The sequence below is a fragment of the Aegilops tauschii genome, chromosome 7 (genome assembly GCF_002575655.3).
Source record: "Aegilops tauschii subsp. strangulata cultivar AL8/78 chromosome 7, Aet v6.0, whole genome shotgun sequence".
In the NCBI taxonomy this organism is placed as follows: domain Eukaryota; kingdom Viridiplantae; phylum Streptophyta; class Magnoliopsida; order Poales; family Poaceae; genus Aegilops; species Aegilops tauschii.
This window is the reverse complement of record NC_053041.3, coordinates 3,280,577-3,301,294: the sequence shown is the minus strand read 5'-3', so window position 1 is coordinate 3,301,294 and position 20,718 is coordinate 3,280,577. Positions and strand designations below refer to the sequence as shown.

Here is a 20,718-nt window from a genome sequence, read left to right as displayed (position 1 = left end):
CGGCATGTCCGATGGGTGCCAGGCGAAAATGTCCCAATTCTCGCGTAAAAAGTCTCGTAGTGCGGCGTCCATTGCGGGGCTCAACTGTGTCCTGACGGAAGCTGTCTTCGTGGGGTCCGTTGGATGGACATGGAATTTGACTATTTCGTCCGCGGGTTTAAATGAGGTGGACTTGGGTCGCTTGTCGAGTATCACGTCGTTCCTGTCCACGGTGTCCCGCAGCGTTGTTAGTTCTTCGGCCGCTAGGGCTTCAGATAATGCCTCCAGGGCCAGCACTGCGGTTTTGTTTTCGGCGCGGAGTGCGACGTCCGGATCACTTGCTAGAGTGATGATTCCATTGGGCCCGGGCATTTTAAGCTTCATGTACCCGTAATGGGGTATGGCTTGAAAGCTTGTAAACGCGTCCCGCCCTAAAAGGGCGTGGTATCCGCTGCTAAAAGGGGCCACTTGGAATGTGATCTCTTCGGACCTGTAATTGTCCGGGGTGCTGAATACCACATAAGTGTGATTTTTCCCGCACACATCGCTTCCCGACTAGGGATGATTCCCCTGAAGGTGGTGCCGCTTTGTTCAATGCGGCTTTTGTCAATTCCCATCTTGTTGAGCGTTTCTTCATAGATCAAGTTTAATCCGCTTCCACCATCCATGAGTACTTTAGTGAGCCGGAAGCCGTCCACGATTGGGCTAAGGACCAGAGCGGCCGATGCCCGGACAGTCCGGAATCGAGGTTCGTCACTGGCATTGAAAGTAATAGCAGTGTCGTTCCAAGGGTTTGTCTTTGCCATATGGCAAATTTCAGCAGAGCTTCGATGAGCCCTCTTGCGCCTATTGTTCGAGGCGAAAGTCTCGAAGACTGTTAATACCGCATTGTGTTCGTTGGCGGGATGTTGTTCTGCTTTATGGCTTGCAAGAAGATCCTCGCTGCTTTTTGCGACCTGCCGGAGTATCCAACATGCTCTAAGGCTATGAGTTGGTGTCGTGCCCGGAGTGCTGTGGAGTTTACATGGCCCATTGAGCCATTCTTCCAATACGGTTCCCCGCCCCGAGATATGCTTCGGTTTCTTGGGGTCGGGATCGGGCGACTTACGAGAGTTTGCCCGTTTAGTTCGGACAAAGGTCTTGGTGAGAGCCGTACTGTCCCAAAATTCTGTTTGGGTTTTCCAGGCGCTTTCCATTGCACAGTACTTCCGTACTATGAGTGTCAGATCCGTGAAGTGTACTATGTCACGGCGGTTTATAGCATTAAGGAGTCCTTCGTCCGTGCAGTTTTTGCAGAAGAGTAAGACTACGTCCTCCTCGCGGCAGTCCTTGACCCTGTTAAGCACAAGGAGGAATCTGGCCCAGTAGTGATGTACAGTCTCCTGGGGCTCTTGCCTGATGCGGGAGAGGCGGTTTAAGTCCTGGAGGGTGTCATTGGCAGAATCCGGATTCTGATCCGACCTGACACCCAGGGGCGTGGGAAGTTCCGAGCCTGACGGCTCGGGCTCCGGAGTGCCGCCTGATTTCTTTTGCCCAATGCCTGGTTCCAAGTCTGGGACTTGGGTTATTCCCTCCTTTGAGCGTGTATTCGGCTCAGGGAGTTCGGTGATCCGGACATAGCTCGTCCTCAAAGTCGAGGGGCGGTCCGTGTGCGGTTCCTCCACTACCGCTATCTCGTGGGTGGCCGGCGGGGATCTGATATCCCTTTGATCGGGTTTAAGCCCGATCCGATCATAGTCTGTAGCGACTCCCAGAGCGGCGATGCGATCCAAGAGCTCATTAAGGGAGGAGAGCTCCATCAGATCCATATGTTCGGCGAGTTCCGAACTGACGCGAAGGTTACGATTGATGATCGAGAGGTCATCGTCGGCTCTACCGCCGATGGGGCGGCCATGATAAAGCCGCCAAAGCGGAGAGTTTGGCCTACAGCCAGAGCTCCCCCTGAGGTGATGTCGTCCTTGACGACGAGACGAGCCATCGGGCCTTGAGGGGACGACACAGAGGAACTCTCAATGAAAGCACCAATGTTGGTGTCAAAACCGGCGGATCTCGGGTAGGGGGTCCCGATCTATGCGTCAAGGCCGATGGTAACAGGAGACAAGGGACACAATGTTTACCCAGGTTCGGGCCCTCTCGATGGAGGTAAAACCCTACGTCCTGCTTGATTAATATTGAAGATATGGGTAGTACAAGAGTAGATCTACCACGAGATCGTAGAGGCTATACCCTAAGAGCTGGCCTATGATGGTATGATTGTGATTGTGATCGGCCGTCTAAGGACCAACCTCTCCGGTTTATATAGACACCGGAGAGGGCTAGGGTTTACATGGAGTCGGTTACAAGGAAGGAAACATAATATCCGGATCGCCAAGCTTGCCTTCCACGCCAAGGAGAGTCCCATCCGGACACGGGCCGAAGTCTTGAGTCTTGTATCTTCACGCTTCAATAGTCCGGACGTTGTATACAGTCCGGCTGTCCGGATACCCCCTTATCCAGGACTCCCTCAACAGGCAATACTAGTGCTAGCTTCAAAAGTCGATAAACCAAGGGATATACAATATGTTTCCTTGTCTCCACCATTTTTTGAGAGAGCTGACAAATATTACTTAAACCAGAGAAGCGATCATCTGCTCGGACATCAGCAATGTAAAGAAGAAGGTGATGTCTAAGGTCCCTGAGTTCTCCATCATCAAAATCTTTTGGATAAAGTTTGGCTAGACTCATCAAATGCTCTAAATTGAAATCACGAAATGATTCAATTGGACTCAAAGCCGCCGAGCAGACAAGTAGTTCAGAATTTTTCTCATTGAAGTGATTATCAAGTTCTTGAAGAAGCCAATCAATGACATCATTAAAACAATCCACTTCATAATGATGCCTATTAGTGATACCTGTTTTTTGCCGTGGCTTCTTTGGATTCACATATTGGTCTTCCATTTCCAACTTGGAAATGTCATGCTTGTCACAAAAGACATATGCTTCATGTAGGACAGAATCCCATCCATCTCTCCTTAGATCATTCAAAGAGCCTTTGGTTGAATTCACACAATTAATGGCATTCACAATGTCTTGATTCTTACGTTGTAGAGCCAATGATAATGTGTTTGTGATTATCAATATAGTGGACATAAGCTGTAAGTAGAACACAAAATCAAAAGACTGGAAATAAACAAGAAGACCACATGCTTGCCTTCTATTTGTATCATCCCTGTCTTCTTCTTCCACATATTCTAGCACCTTGACAATTGTAGGGAACATATCAATCAAACTCTTAAGAGTCTTGTAGTGAGAACTCCATCAAGTGTCTCCAGATCTTTGAAGAGCTAGTTCTTGATTTAATCCTGTCCCACTTTTCAATAGTCCACAACCTAAAGCTTCACACACTTGTTCTTTATATTTGTCTCGAATCATGTCTTTTCTTTTTGATGATCCAGAGACAACATTCAACAAGACCGAGATCATATCAAAAAAATTACCAATGCATTTATGCTTACGAACAACAACCACAACAACTAACTGAAGCTGATGTGCAAAACAGTGAACGTAATATGCTGTGGGGTTCTCTCTCATTATTAAGGATTGCAAGCCATTGAACTCACCTCTCATATTGCTTGCACCGTCATATCCTTGACCTCTAACTTGCTTGAAACTTAATTTATATTCTGCAAATAAGTCATCAATGGCAGACTTGAGATACTTGGAGGTTGTCTCCTTCACATGAGTAAGGCCAACTAATGTCTCTATGGCACTTCCAATTTACCAACATACCCCAATACCACTGCCATTTGCTCTTTACCAGCCACATCCCTCGACTCATCAACCAACAAAGAAAATACATCATTCCCAATTTCCTGAAGAACCGAATGTAATATTTCCTTTGCAAAACATTCAGCTATGTCCTTCTGAATCTTCGAAGAAGTCAACTAATTATTACCTGGAGCATTATGCGCCACAACTTTTCTTACAGCTGGATTCTGCTCTGCTGTGTAAGCATGAAATTCCATGAAATTGACTTTTATTGAGAGACTCCTCGGACTCATCATGGCCACGGAAAGGCAACCCTTGCTTCAGTAACACTCTAGCAACATCAATTGAGGCATTTGTCGAGTATAATAAGCAATCCTCTCAGCATTACTTTAGTTATTTAGAGCAACATAAATGTGTTCCTTTTGTTTCTGCAAAGCATCACAATCTCTTTTTGCTTGGTTGTGAGCACTATTGATGTCTCCTACATGCTCCTTTAATCTATATTTTTATTCCAACTTGACCAACCATTTGCAACAAATGCATCATATCCAGCTTCTTTCTTCTTGCGTGGTCTAAACAAGAAACAACAAAAACAATATGCTTTGTGTTCGGACTCGCTATACTCAAGCCAGATCTCAAACTCATCAAACCATTCCCGAACGAACCTTCTATCTCTACCACATATTTCTGTTACTTTAAAATCACCAGTACGAGGCTGACAAGGTCCATTGGCCAAATACTTTCTTCTTACCATATCTCTCAGATTCGGATGATACTCATCTATACTTCTCCTTTTACCTGGATCAAATTTAATTTCTTCTTCCCAATTGATCTCTTCTTCAACTTGAAATAAATTCCTTGTATTATTGGCAGAATTAGGTTCATGTGTGGAGGCATCATTCTGTCCAGGTGGTGATGGCGGGGCTGGGACATCAACCTGTTCATGTGGTGAGGGGACATCATTTTGTTCGACCGACAGTGGCGGGATCGAGGCATCATTCTGATTATGTTCGTGACGGGCCTTCATCTTGCACTATGGTTCTCCTCTTTTTTTAAAACCTTACCACGAACTGAGCTTCTCCTGAAATTTTTAATTATTTAGATAATTAATTTTTTCACAAAGGAAAAAAAACTTAGAATCATGTGTATACATACATAACATGAATTGCAATTGCATAGCTGTAAAATAAAACTTACTTGACATGTTTGCTGCCTTGCCTGTGATTCCAGCCGTCCTAATCTCCTAGAATATTGCAGTATTCTTCTCCACTCATCCACTGACCACTACAATAGCCAAATAGTCCAATAGCTAATACAGTCAAAATTCTAGTCTCACCGAATAGCCCTAATTTCCTAGGGTTAGACAAACAAATTAAGAATTAGAGCAGAATTTGGGAATTGAAATAGAGGCAGACACACACTGCGAATTGGGGTCTGATGGAACATACCTTCACTGATTGGGCGAATTGGGGGGATCTGGCGAAGTAGATGAACAGGCGAGGGGTCGAGGGCGACGAGGCGACAGGCCACGAAGCGCATCGGCCGAGCGGCGAGTAGACGAACAGGCAAGGCGATACGCGAAGCCACGTACTGACGTACGTATAGATGGATCGATGCCTGGGCCTGGGCTTTCACCAGGGCGTGCTGTGCTGCTAGTCGGCCGGGCCTTGTTGGCTAGTTGTGGCCGTTTTGTCTGTACGGGGGTGTCCCATTAGGAAATTTAGGGGTGTCCAGGCCTTCGTGGGCTCTATATGTATAAGGTAAGGTAGTTTTTTACCCGGTGTCATGGGCTACCTGCTGGGTCAACGTGGGCCCGCCCCTGCGAGTTAGTTAACTCCTCTGACAACAAGGCCAATGCATATGCAGAGTCCAAATCAAGTGGTTGCTGAATGCCAACTAACATACGCACTGCATGTGTCAATCCTTCAATAAAACGAGTTACATAATGCACTGTATTTGGGTGATCTTCATAAGCAGTCAACTGATCAAACAATTCTGAAAACCGCTCAACATACTCTTCAACAGTGTTAGTCTGACGAATAGAAAACAACTGACGCAACAAATTCTGATGCTTATTACGGCCAAAACGGGACATCAACAAGCTACAAAACTCTGACCAAGATGCATTAGGTGCTCTGCACTGAACTGACTCCAACCAACGAGCAGCTGACCCGTCAAACAAGGATGAAGCAAAGGAAACCCACTAATTTTGCGGTGTGTTCCAGAAAGGAAAATAATCCTCACATCGAGTTTGCCATAACTTCAGGTTAGATCCATCAAACCTAGGCAACTCAATCCGAGGCCCAAATCCAAACGCCTCAACAGGGAACTGACGGAAACTCTCCTGGGGTGCACTGACATGCCTAGGAGAAGTGTGCTCTGAATGCATACCTCGAACTGGAGGAGGAACATACTTGGGGATCGACCCGTCAGATCCAATCGCGGCACCTGGCACCGGCTGTTTACTGGCAGATGGATCTCCCGGTGACGGAGGCGGTGTGGCTCCAATTTCGCCGCGGATCTCGTCGAGGTCGATGCTGAGGGAGAGCTTGACTTCATCGATCCGTCCCAAGAGCTGATCCAGCTTGGTGTCGAGCTTGGCGAGCGCAGACACCGTCGCCTCGTCCCGCTCAGAAGAGCTCTTGGCGAGAGCGGCGTCGAAATCCGCCCGCAGCAACTCGTACAGCGCCTTCGTCTCCGGTGGAATCCGATCCATAACCTCAGCGCGACGGCGGTCGGCGAAGCGGGTGTGGTGGGGGTGGCGAGGGAATTCCAGGATGGGAGGCTCTAATACCAGATTGTTAGGCAATCTCACTCTCTATTACTCCATTGATTTTGAATTCGAGCTACAATCTGAGAGAGGAGGGGAATTGGGGGAGGAAGATACAGATACACACGCAAGCCTCTCGACAACTAGCCGTTTGCCACCGCCTGCCTTACACACACACCGATGACCCCTTTAAGTAATGGGCATCCTACTGAGCCCATTCCGGCCCAGCTAGTCGAGCGGGTCGACGAGGCTCCCTTCTGGGCCGGCCCGATGCTTGAATCTCCTCCTCGCGCCCTTCTGATGCACTTCCACTGGCTTGATCGCTGACAGAGAACAAGACTGGACTTGGTGACAGGCAACCGAGTTGAAAATAGAAGAGCCATAGCAGAGCAGCAACCGGGTTTCGGTGGCCGTCGGATTGGCGCTGCGATCCGTGCGAGCACACGTGCCGCTAATACGCGGGTGTCTCTTTGGAAGAGGGGTCGAGAGAGAAAGAGATGCCGGAGAAGCGGCGAGCGAACGGTTTCGCCGACGGCGGTGGTGACGGAGGTTGCCCGGTGACGGCACCAAGAGCTCGAGTGGAATCGTCGCTGATTGATCTGCAAGTGTTGGGTCTGTGGACTGTGGCGCCGTATCTAAATATCATCGTGCCGCGCCAGCGCTACATCGCGGTGCCCAAGGCGGCACTGCTGGACCTGGACGCCGCCCTCTCCCTCTTCCCCTCCCAACCCGGACGCGGTCATGCACGCGGAGCACAAGGAGACGCTCGAGCAGATGCGTGCCTACTGCATGCTTCAGGACGACGACGAGGGGGAGCAGCGTGGACAGGTCTCTGGCGAAAACCAGGCGACGGCGACGGTGAACTGCAGGGGCTCTTGGCTCTTCGGCATGTCCCATGACAGCGACGACGACGATGATGGCAGGATGTCATTTCTGTCCAGAAGCCTGGACTGGCAGACTCTGCTCGGCCTATCCCCGGATCCCGCCCCTGTGTCTCCCACCAGGTAGTGAAACCCACTCTGATTCTCGCTAGTTATATAGTTGCTCAACTAGTAAAATTTGGTGCTACTAGTACTGGCTAGCTAACCATGATTCATCGTTTATTGATGCAAAAGCGCGCCTTCATGAACCTCCTGCGCAACGCGCAGTTCGAGGAGCTCTCTGCGCAAGATCTGCTCCTGACCTACTCCCTCAACAGCGATTACCTCCTGACGCTGCCGGTTTACGTCGACTGGAAAAAGGCTGCTGAGTCCAATGCGATCATATTCCGGTGAGTTTTAGTTTGGTGCTGGATTATCTACTGCCCATATGGCTGCAGATGGGAAATGGGAGGTACAACTAACTTTTTACCTTGGCAGGCGTGGGTATTCCACCGAGAGCCAAATAGGCCTCCTGTTGGTAGAGAAACTTGATTACCCGCAGTCCAAACTGTTGCAGAATATTTTCTCGGCCTTTCCAAACCCTTGGGGAAACTGGGGAAGTGGACCAATGAGGTCAGTCAATCTTCCCCTCATGACAGTCCATTTGATCACAATCTTCCCCTCACCTCGCATTTAATTGCATTCTGATTTTCTGACATAACTCATTCGGTCGCACTCTAACTGAACTCACATATACATGTACTCCCTTAGATCGTTGTGAATTGAACTGTCGAGAATATTTAAGTTTGCATGAACGTGCTGTGGTAATTTTCCTACCATGGCTACGAAAGGCTGAATAGAATGATATTCATGTTATTATTCTCTTGTCTCAACTTATAATGACGGTTAGACCTGTTACTTTTATGATTCAGCATGCCCGTACCACTCTTAGCTAATTGTATGTGATTATTTTAGTTCATGCCAGGCATTGAAAAAATCAACAGGGAGCCCGGGATTATAGATCTGGATTGACAAATTGAAGCTCTGGCTGAAAGAGCAAACTTATGCAGAGAATTCACTGTTGTTGATAGAAAACTATTCTAGAGGCAAGCTTACGCCAGATCAATTGCCAGATGCAGATCTTCCTATTTGGATTGCTGCACAAAGGGCAGTCTCTCACTATGAAGGATTTCTGTCACCTGTCGGCCCTCGCGGCAGACTCCTAAGGAGAGTGCTTACATGGACAGGATTAATTCCATCTTTGCCAGAAGCAACGCTGAAATCTGATATTGAAACAAAACAATCTGAAGGCTATGTGAGGTTAGATTCTGAGTACATGCTGGTTTTTGTTTGCTTTTCAGGGGCGCATCTAACTTTTATACCACCTTTGGCAATCTATTTCCACACTAGTACTAGCGGAGCCCATGGTTTCACTAAGAATGACTTAACCATGTGCTTATCGCAAACTTGCACATTTTTCGAAGCCTATTCCACATTCTCATTTTCCTTTGCCTACATCCTTGCAACTCACCAGCAACCCATAAGTACTGCTGTCTCCCTTATTTATCATTTTTTAAAATATAATCCTTGAAACAAGTTTGTTATGATCAATATTAAAATCATCGCTTAGTGGAATATATATGAATAGTGTTTCACTTGTTAATATGTTCTGCTTACATACTTGATCATTGAATGTTCATGAATTTTAAGAAGTATATTCTGCTTTCTCTTCAGGCCAAATTTTCTGCCTAGAATTACGCTTGCAAATATATGGGAGCCAGCGAGCAGAGAATCTTGTGACAACAATGTTTGGGAGATAGTGAAAGCTTCTTTTGGCATTCTATTTGCCCAGTCTACTCTGCAGGTATGCTGTGATTTTTTAATACCCAGTAGGTGATGAATATAAATGTCCATTTATGATTGTGAAGTATTCGTCATGTTGTGTGAAAAATAGAGGGTAGAGAAGTTTCTGTGAAATGGTTGAGCATTATTATAGAACTGGCGTGCAATCTGTAGTCTTACATATGGCCATTAAGTACCTTGGATAATAAGCATAAGAAACAATACAATTGTAACAAACATATGATGGACACAACCTTTGCCTAAATTACCCGAGACATATTTTGATTTTGCAGGAAAGTAACAATATTCAGATGATTATTTGTTATTATTTTTCTGGTTACTGTGGATGCTCATAAGCTACAGTAATGTTGCTTTATCAAAATAGTATACAAAGAAGGTACATAATTCAATTTTGTCAATTGCCAGGAACCAGCATTCGAAGAACTGATCATACTTTATTCTGATGATTCTGCTCAAAGTAATGAGAAGGAGAGCTCTGAGATGCAGATGCTACCGCCGCAGTTGAAAATTTACCAGAAAATACCCATCCCAGATCTGCCAGTAAGTGCATCAGTCTCATGGATGCATTTGGTTTACCTGCATCTGCAATACATTGCTCATAATTCCTATCTATTAAGATGGAAAAATTGGCCAAAAAACTTCGATGCATATTTCAGTAGTGAAGTTGCATCCAAAAAGCCTATGCACTATTCAGAATATATTTAGCATCATAGTACTTTCTGTTTCGGAAAACACAAGAGAAATGCATATCTTCTGCATTAAGGGAACATTGCCAAATACCAGAATATAAGGTGTATTGGTTTCCGTGCAATTCAACCATTTGAATGTTTGGCCAAGATTATAGAATAAAATAACAACATCTGCCATACCTAATAGATAAAGTATGAAACTACTTTTCATGATGGAACAAATGATATAAATTTCGTATTGTGAATATTGATATATTTTCTAAAAACTCGGTCAAACATGCACTCGTTTGACTTAAAAAAACAAATAATCCTTATATAAAGGAACGGAGGGAGTAAGTAACTGCCATATGAACCTTGTATGCAGGTGGTTTTTCCTCACAAAAAGTTGTCCTTCCGCATCCTTGATACAGTAATTCCCTCTTGAACTCTTTTTCTTTCTCGTTTCTTCTTCCTGCCTTTTGGTTTGTTCATACTGTTTTCCTTCAAAAATACAGGTAAGGCTGGATATAGCTACAGTAATAGGATTGTTGGCATATGTTGTCAACTACAAATTCGAGAGTTTAGCCCATCGCCGTAAGTATGTAATTTGCATCAGTATTATTAGGGAATTCTTTCTTATTTTCACAAAACAAGTAATACTGTTTACATTTCTTCCGCGTAATGTAGGTCAGCTTTCCTTCTTGATCTAGCTGCTTTTACTGCACTTGCAATACTGGTGTTCCGTGTTACGCTGGGCTACAAACAGACCAGGGATAGATACCAGGTGGATCATTTATGTTGCTCTATATTTTGATAATAAAGGAAAATTTATGCGGTTCAATTTGCAAACGATAGTTTATTTGACATCAATACCTCTTCTCCAGCTTCTTGTCAATAAGACGCTCTATGAGAAGACATTAGCAAGAGGCTTTGGTTCAGTATACTTTCTTGTAGATGCTTCCGAGCAACAACAGGTAGCACATTCAGTGAGTTAAGTATGTAAACTTCCTCACTGTCTCTTTCTGTATAGTATAAGGAAGCACTCTTGGCATATGCTATGTTACTCGGCAGAAATAAGTATCAGGTATGTGTTGCTTTACAACTAAATGTATACAGTCCAGACCTGGAGGTCTTTGGATGTTTCCGAGAGCTTGTTGCCCTTGAGTTGGACACATGGTCAGCTCTCCATCATGACACCATGGGCGGTGCAGGTGCATTCCCCAAGCTGAGGGTCTTCAAGACACAAGCAACGACTTGCTCATTTCAAGAGGGAGATATGCCGGTCCTTGAATATCTTGATTTCCATGTCGTAGCACATGCCAATGATGATGAGATTAGCTTTGAATTTGACTTTAGTAGCCTAGGGAACCTCCCTTTCCTTCAGGAAGTCAGAGTCTACTTATGGGCCCCTCTTGCGGATTTCGAGAATGCTGCTGAAACGGCAAAGCGTGCAATTGATGTGCTTCCCAACTGCCTTAGGCATCGTATCATACAACAGGATACGAGGGATTGGAGTCGGAGGTAACAAAGTGTATATTTATTTATTCATTAGTACTCCCTCCGCAAACTAATATAAGAGCCTTGTGTGCTATCAAACGTCACAACATAACTGAGTGATTATAAAGATGCTCTACAGGTGTCTCTGAAGGTGTTTTTTGGGTTGGCATAGATCGAGATTAGGATTTGTCACTCCGTGTATCGGAGAGGTATCTCTGGGCCCTCTCGGTAATGCACATCACCATAAGCCTTACAAGCAATGTGACTAATGATTCAGTTGTGGGATGAAGCATTATGGAACGAGTAAAGAGACTTGCCGGTAACGAGATTGAACTAGGTATGTTGATACCGACGATCGAATCTCGGGCAAGTAACATACCGATGACAAAGGGAACAACGTATGTTGTTATGCGGTTTGACCGATAAAGATCTTCGTAGAATATGTAGGAGCCAATATGAGCATCCAGGTTCCGTTATTGGTTATTGACCGGAGATGTGTCTCGGTCATGTATACATAGTTCTCGAACCCGTAGGGTCCGCACGCTTAACGTTCGATGACGATTTGTATTATGAGTTATGTGATTTGATGTACCGAAGGTTGTCCGGAGTCCCGGATGAGATCACCGACATGACGAGGAGTCTCGAAATGGTCGAGGCATAAAGATCGATATAGTGGAAGGCTATATTCGGACATCGGAAAGGTTCCGAGTGATTCGGTTATTTTTCAGAGTACCGGAGAGTTACGGAAATTCGCCGGAGGAAGCAGTGGGCCTTAATGGGCCATACGGGAGAGAATAATTGTTATTCTATTTACATGAATAAAACCTTCTGTGGTCATACACCCAAGGTGAATGGTTTATTGAATCTCGATCATAGTAATACACATATTCATAATATTGATGCCAAAAGATGCAAAGTTGATAATGATAGTGCAACATATTTGTGGCACTGCCATTTAGGTCATATTGGTGTCAAGCGCATGAAGAAACTCCATGCTGATGGGCTTTTGGAATCACTTGATGCTTGCGAACCATGCCTCATGGGCAAGATGACTAAAACTCCGTTCTCCGGAATAATGGAGCGAGCAACTGACTTATTGGAAATAATACATACTGATGTATGCGATCCGATGAGTGTTGAGACTCGCGGCGGGTATCGTTATTTTTCTAACCTTCACTGATGATTTGAAAAGTTTAAAGAATTTCAGAGTGAAGTGAAAAATCATCGTAACAAGAAAATAAAGTTTCTACGATCTGATCGCGGAGATGAATATTTGAGTTACAAGTTTGGTCTTCATTTGAAACAATGTGGAATAGTTTCGCAACTCACGCCACCTGGAACACCACATCGTAATGGTGTGTCCGAACATCATAACCGTACTTTATTAGATATGGTGCAATCTATGATGTCTCTTACCGATTTATCACTATTGTTTTGGGGTTATGCATTAGAGACAACTGCATTCACGTTAAATAGGGCACCACTAAATCCGTTGAGACGACACCATATGAATTGTGGTTTGGCAAGAAACCCAAGTTGTCGTTTCTTAGAATTTGGGGCTGCATGCTTATGTGAAAAAGATTCAACCTGATAAGCTCGAACCCAAATCGGAGAAATGTCTTTTCATAGGATACCCAAAAGAAACTGTTGGGTACACCTTCTATCATAGATCCAAAGGCAAGATCTTTGTTGCTAAGACTGGATCCTTTCTAGAGAAGGAGTCTCTCTTGAAAGAAGTGAGTGGGAGGAAAGTAGAACTTGATGAGGTAGTTGTACCTTCTCCCTTATTGGAAAGTAGTTAATCACATAAATCAGTTCTAGTGATTCCTACACCAATTAGTGAGGAAGCTAGTGATGATGATCATGAAACTTCTGATCAAGTTACTATCGAACCTCGTAGGTCAACCAGAGTAAGATCCGCACCAAAGTGGTATGATAATCCTATTCTGGAGGTCATGTTAGTTGACCATGACGAACCTACGAACTATGAGGAAGCGATGATGAGCCCAGATTCAGCGAAATGGCTTGAGGCCATGAAATCTGAGATGGGATCCATGTATGAGAACAAAGTATGGACTTTGATTGACTTGCCCGATGATCGGCTAGCCATTGAGAATAAATGGATCTTCAAGAGTAATACGGACGCTGATAGTAGTGTTACTATCTACAAAGCTCGAACTGTCGCAAAAAGTTTTCGACAAGTTCAAGGTGTTCACTATGATAAGATTTTCTCACTCGTAGCGATGCTTAAGTCTGTCCGAATCATGTTAGCAATTGCCACATTTTATGAAATCTGGCAAATGGATGTCAAAACTACATTCCTTAATGGATTTCTTAAAGAAGAGTTGTATATGATACAAACAGAAGGTTTTGTCAATCCTAAAGGTGCTAGCAAAATGTGCAAGCTCCAGCGATCCATCTATGGACTGGTGCAAGCATCTCGGAGTTGGGATATACGCTTTGATAAGTTGATCAAAGCATATAGTTTTATACAGACTTGCGGTGAAGCCTGTATTTACAAGAAAGTGAGTGGGAGCACTACAACATTTCTGATAAGTATATGTGAATGACATATTGTTGATCGGAAATGATGTAGAATTTTTTGGAAAGCATAAATGAGTGTTTGAAAGGAGTTTTTCAAAGAAAGACCTCGGTGAAGCTGCTTACATATTGGGCATCAAGATCTATAGAGATAGATCAAGACGCTTGATAAGATTTTTCAATGAGTACATACCTTGACAAGATTTTTAAAGTAGTTCAAAATGGAACAGTCAAAGAAGGAGTTCTTGCTTGTATTGCAAGGTGTAAAGTTGAGTAAGACTCAAAACACGACCACGGCAGAAAACAGAAAGAGAATGAAAGTCATTCCCTATGCCTCAGCCATAGGTTCTATAAAGTATGCTATGCTGTGTACCAAAGCTTTTGTGTACCTTGCCATAAGTTTGGCAAAGGGGTACGATATTGATCTAGGAGTGGATCACTTGACAGCGGTGAAAATTATCCTTAGAAGACTAAGGAGATATTTCTCGGTTATGGAGGTGATAAAGAGTTCATCGTAAAAAGTTACGCCGATGCAAGCTTTTACACCGATTCGGATGACTCTGAGTCTCAATTTGGATACATATTGAAAGTGGGAGCAATTAGCTAGAGTAGCTCCATGCAGAGCATTGTAGACATCGAAGATTTGCAAAATACATACTGCTCTGAATATGACAGACCCATTGACTAAGCTTCTCTCACAAGCAAAACATGATCACGCCTTAGTACTCGTTGGGTGTTAATCACATAGCGATATGAACTAGATTATTGACTCTTGTAAAACCATTTGGGTATTAGTCACATGACGATGTGAACTAATCACATGGTGATATGAACTATTGATATTAAATCACATGGAGATGTGAACTAGATTATTGACTCTAGTGCAAGTGGGAAACTGAAGGAAATATGCCCTAGAGGCAATAATAAAGCTGTTATTTATATTTGCTTATATCATGATAAATGTTTATTATTCATGCCAGAATTGTATTAACGGGAAACTTAGTACATGTGTGAATACATAGACAAAACAGAGTGTCCCTAGTATGCCTCTACTTGACTAGCTCGTTAATCAAAGATGGTTATGTTTTCTGACCATAGACATGTGTCATTTGATGAACGGGGTCACATCATTAGCGAATGATGTGATGGACAAGACCCATCCGTTAGCTTAGCATTATGATCGTTGCGTTTTATTTCTATTGCTTTCTTCATGATTTATACATGTTCATCTGACTATGAGATTATGCAACTCCTGAATACCGAAAAAACACCTTGTGTGCTATGAAACGTCACAACGTAACTGGGTGATTATAAAGATGCTCTACAAGTGTCTCTGAAGGTGTTTTTTGGGTTGGCATAGATCGAGAATAGGATTTGTCACTCCGTGTATCGGAGAGGTATCTTTGGGCCCTCTCGGTAATGCACATCACTATAAGCCTTGCAAGCAATGTGACTAATGAGTTAGTTGCGGGATGATGCATTACGGACGAGTAAAGAGACTTGCCGATAACGAGATTGAACTAGGTATGATGATACCGACGATCGAATCTCGGGCAAGTAACATACCGATGACAAAGGGAACAACGTATGTTGTTATGCGGTTTGACCGATAAAGATCTTCGTAGAATATGTAGGAGCCAATATGAGCATCCAGGTTCCGTTATTGGTTATTGACCGGAGATGTGTCTCAGTCATGTATACATAGTTCTCGAACCCGTAGGGTCCGCACGCTTAACGTTCGATGACGATTTGTATTATGAGTTATGTGAATTGATGTACCGAAGGTTGTTCGGAGTCCCGGATGAGATCACGGACATGACGAGGAGTCTCGAAATGGCCGAGACGTAAAGATCGATATATTGGAAGGCTATATTCAGACATCAGAAAGGTTCCGAGTGATTCGGATATTTTTCGAAGTACCGAAGAGTTACGGGAATCCACCAGATGAAGTAGTGGGCCTTAATGGGCCATACGGGAAAGGAGAGAAGGGCCTCAAGGGGTGGCCCCCCATGGAAAGTCCGAATTGGACTAGGGAGGGGGCGGCAACCGCTTCTCTTTGCTTCTCCTTCTCCGACTCCTTCCCTCTCTCCCCTCTTGGAAAAGGAAGGGGATTCCAACTAGGATTGGAAATCCTAGATGGACTCCCCCTATAGGCGTCCCTCTCTTAGGCCGGCCTCCTCCTCCTCCCTCCTTTATATACGTGGCCAAGGGGGCACCCCAAGACACACAAGTTGATATTTTAGTTGTGTTGGTGCCCCCCTCCACAGTTACACACCTCGGTCATATCGTCGTAGTGCTTAGACGAAACCCTGCGCCGGTAACTTCATCATTACCGTCACCACGCCGTCGTGCTGATAAAACTTTTCCTCGGCCTCAGCTAGATCAAGAGTACGAGGGACGTCACCGAGCTGAACTGTGCATATCGCGGAGGTGCCATGCGTTCGGTACTTGATCGGTTGGATCGCGAAAACGTTCGACTACATCAACCGCATTATTAAAGGCTTCCGCTTTCAGTTTACGAGGGTATGTAGGCACACTCTCCCCGCTCGTTGCTATGGTTCTCCTAAATAGATCTTTCGTGATCATAGGCAAAATTTTAAAATAGCACGTTCCCCAACACCAGACACTCATGTCTGATACATGACGCAAGTTATTCGGCCCTCAAGATTGACTCAACTGAAAAACTGATCAACTGAAATTTGTCGGCATCATCGAGGCGCACACCTTTTCTTTTTGCGTCATCTCCATCTAGGGTCATATGCAACCTCGCTCCAAAGCTACTCAATCGGCTTCGTAGCGATCGATCGCTATATGTACTTCCTACTTCCACGGTGCTAAGCTCACGCCACCCACGACCACGAGAATGCAGATCTTGGTCAAGACCATCACCGGGCAGACTCTCACGCTTGGGGTCCAGAGCGCCGACACTGTCAACAGGCGTCAATGCTCAGATCCAGGACAAGCAAGGAATCACCGGCACCACCTCCCAAGACCCGCACCAGCTGCCGTCACTCGTCTTCGTCGGGAAGCAGCTAGATCTAGATGAGGAGGACGGCCAGACGCTGGCCGACTACGGCATCGGAAAGGAGTCGACGCTACACCAGGTGCTCGGCCTCTGCGACGGCTTTCGGCAACGAAGCTGCTATCCCCACATCGACCTCAACCTCCTAGCGCTTGCGCTCAGCTACAACGAGAACAAGATGATCAGCCGCAAGTACGTGCCACGCCTATAGTAATAGTATACATGCTTGATTTTTTTCATTTTTAACTTTTCCTATCTATATTGCTTTCTTGGTTTTCTTTTTTTTTTGCTGTTTTTTTCTTTGTCTTCGGATTTTTTAATTTGTTTTACTTTTTTTATTTGTTCCTGGAAGGTAAAATATATGCTTTTCAAAGAGTTATATGAACAATTACTTAGGTATGCAAACATTTATTAAACTATAGTTTCTAAGTAGATGAACATTAACCTGCAAAAAAAGTACATGAATATTTTATTTCATCGTCAACATCTTTTTTCTAAATTTCAAATAGTATGATTTTTTTATTACAAAAGTACTTGAACAGTTTACCTGCCTCTTTCTTATATTTGTAAAACGTACATTATTTTTTAATACATAATGTTTCCAAATAAATGGTGACCGTATTAATACACTTTGGACATCTTACAAATACACTTTGATTATTTATAAATACATAATGAACTTTTAAAATACACGATAGTTTTTTTATAAATAGAAGATGAACATTCTTTTAATGACACATTAATTGTTTTTAATTCATGTAGAACATTTAGTATTATAAGATGAATATTTGTTTTACACAAGAGCATTTGTCAATACATGATAATCATTTTCATAAATACACAACAAAGAGTTTTTCTTGCATAATGGACATTTTTTCATGCACGATAAACAGTTTGTAAATACACCATGAACATTTTTAGAAAAATGCTGAACATTTTTTAATACATAGTCCAACTTTTAATATATAAACGGTGAGCATTTTATAATACACCATGAATCTATACCCTAATATTAAAGGGAGGAGGCTTTCATAGTTCTCCATACGTCACACTTTTCTATCTCTTGATTTTATGTTAATCATAAAGATTGACGGCTGAGATTTAGAAGGAGGAAGATTTTTTTTTAGTCAAAAAAAAAAACGATTCGTTTGTTGCGTTCGCTGGTTGTTCCGATTCCTCTGTACGTCCCCTCCTGGGCCTCGGCTGGGCTGCAAAAGTATATAGACTTCTTCTTTTTCTATGTATCACCCAAAAACAGAAACCAAATACAACTCCATGAAATATCCGTGCTCGGACGTTCACCATCGGGAACCTTGTCCCCATCATATAATTCCTCTCATCTTCCCAACGAAGAGTTAGTCCATCGATTTGCTGCAAATCTCGAGTCCTTCATCACATCCCTATCGACAAAAAACTAGCTCCCCTACACCCGATCAATTCCGGGACTTCCTGAGGCAGTCGAGGTCTGTAAGAAGGGACTCACCCTTGAGGATCAAGCCGTCCAACAAGCCCCTCACGATGGGCTCGCATATGTGCGTGCCTGGCTCTGCTGCGGCTGACTCCATTGACAAGCTGTTTCACTCGCCGTACCTCTGGAGTAAGATTGTCTCAATCCCACCACACGCGTCTATCTCGAGCAGTCGGACTTGATGCAGCGGAATCCCAACAATCCCGCATGGAACAAGTACTCAGCTTCATATATAGTAACATGATGATCCAAATTCAAAACCAGTGGAGATGACTAAGGGGACTACGCAGAGAGAGATATGTGGTTCTGCATTATTCTGAAGTTCATGGCTGAGTATAACCGTATGATCCCATCCAGCTTCTCCAGGTCTCCCTAATTCCGTTCAGCGTAAAGGGTGGATCTCGTCGATCCTCTGACGATCCTCCTTCGACGGTATAATTTTCCTCAAGTTCTCTTCTCATGCCGTTGGCTTGGCGGCGACGGGCGAGCGAGGGCTTTTGTCCGTCCGTGGCTTCGGCTTAAAGCAGTTGCGGCGGCGACGGATCTTGGTGGCATCTGGAGGTTTGATGGTGGTGTGATGTGAGTGCGCTCCCTTCTCCCGGTTGTGGCCAGCACTGGAGACAGACCCGAGGCCAGAGGAGCACGGGGTGGAGCCCCGGCGGTGTTCCTCAACTACCGATTGGATCGCGTGGGGGCGGTTGTTGCGGCTCGCAAAGCCTTCCGCGGCGATGGTGCTCCTTTTTGCTTTATTTTGGCGTCTGTCTTGATCTTTCTCCGGTGGCCCTGCCTGCGTTTGCCTACCGCTGCATGCATGATTGGCTCGCGTGCATGTGGTTGTGTGATGCGTGCGTGCTGATGGAATGTACAACCCGATGCTTATTGTTTGCAACCAACGCTGGTTGCTATTGCTATTGTCGATTTTACTGCTGCTTATTGATTTATTTTTTAAAGATCGCTGAGTCGCTGCTGCTTATATTAATTGAACCGACTAGCTATATATATAGTAGATAGAAGATGATGTGCATTCCAAAAGAAGAAAGATAGAAGATGATATGTACCCCCTCCGTCCGAAAATACTTGTCATCAAATTGGATAAAAATGGATGTATCTATAACTAATATATGTCTAAATACGTCTTTTTTATCCATTTTGATGACAAGTATTTCCGGACGGAGGGAGTATGTTTTACAATTCTTGAAAGTTGAACCCACTATTTCTTATCTCTTCTCTAATCTTTACAATTTGGTATGGATTTCTGCTGGGTAATAACTATTTGTATTTAATATTTAAATGTTGTTGGTTTGATCCAATTGGGATTCGTAGTGTTCAATAATGATGTCTCATTATGTAAACAGGTTCAATTTAAGTGGGATCCGTGAAGGGCTTGATCCACGTACTCTTCAGTTTCAGAAGTAAGGTAGCAGTCCTTATACAGATAAGAGCTGATGCACCGTCAAAAAAATAGAGACACTAGTAGAAAAAGGGCCATTTGTCCCAGTTCATAAGGGCCTAGAACCGGGACTAAAGGGTCAGTACTAAACGCCCCCTCTTTAGTCCCGGTTCTTACACCAACCGGGACAGATGGGGCTTCACGTGGCCGCTGCGGCTTGCCCAGGCAGGGGGGCCTTTTGTCCCGGTTGGTAGCACCAACCGGGACTAAAAGGCATCCACGCGTCAGCAGTACAGGGGCTGTTTTTTTTTTGAAAATGGGTGGGGGTTTGGGGGTTTTGGGGGGTTTTGTAGGGTTAATTTAGGTGTTTCATATATTGTTTTAGCTAGCTAATTAATAGAGAGAAGTGTCCTCTCTCATCTCGTCGACACTACGTACTATACGTATAGGGAGGACTCGACATGCTAGCTAGTAAGCAAATGAAGGAAACCATTAAGTACAGAAGATCGTCATGAACATATGCATATAGAGAGAAGTGATATCGACCTCTCCTTCTCCGAGAGATTGGCGAACAACAAGTTTTCGTATATCTATCCGACGCTACTGGCTACATATACACAATGTAAGATCTCTTACAATATATTCCCCTAACATCTCAAGTCAACTTCCACATGGTATTCTCCGTCTTTATTGATCAAGTGGTCAAGAAAGAATCCCGCCAATTCCTCTTGAATTGCTCGCATGCGATCTTGTGCTAGGAGTTCATCCCGCATCTGAAACATCTAATTTGAAGAAAGGGGTCAATACATATATATGAATGAATGAAACTCAACACAAATGATGGTAATAAAATAAAATTGTGAATATTATTGCTTACGCACTTCATATTGTTTTTTAGAGTAGCCCCACTCAC

The 20,718-nt window shown here is 44.1% G+C and overlaps 2 pseudogenes; one reads left to right on the top strand and one right to left on the bottom strand.

The window, feature by feature from the left end:
* Positions 1 to 2,257: 2,257 nt before the first annotated feature.
* Positions 2,258 to 6,442, bottom strand: LOC141026413 (uncharacterized; annotated as a pseudogene).
* Positions 6,443 to 6,993: 551 nt separating this feature from the next.
* On the top strand, positions 6,994 to 17,158 carry LOC109787197 (uncharacterized; annotated as a pseudogene).
* The last annotated feature ends 3,560 nt before the right edge of the window (positions 17,159 to 20,718 follow it).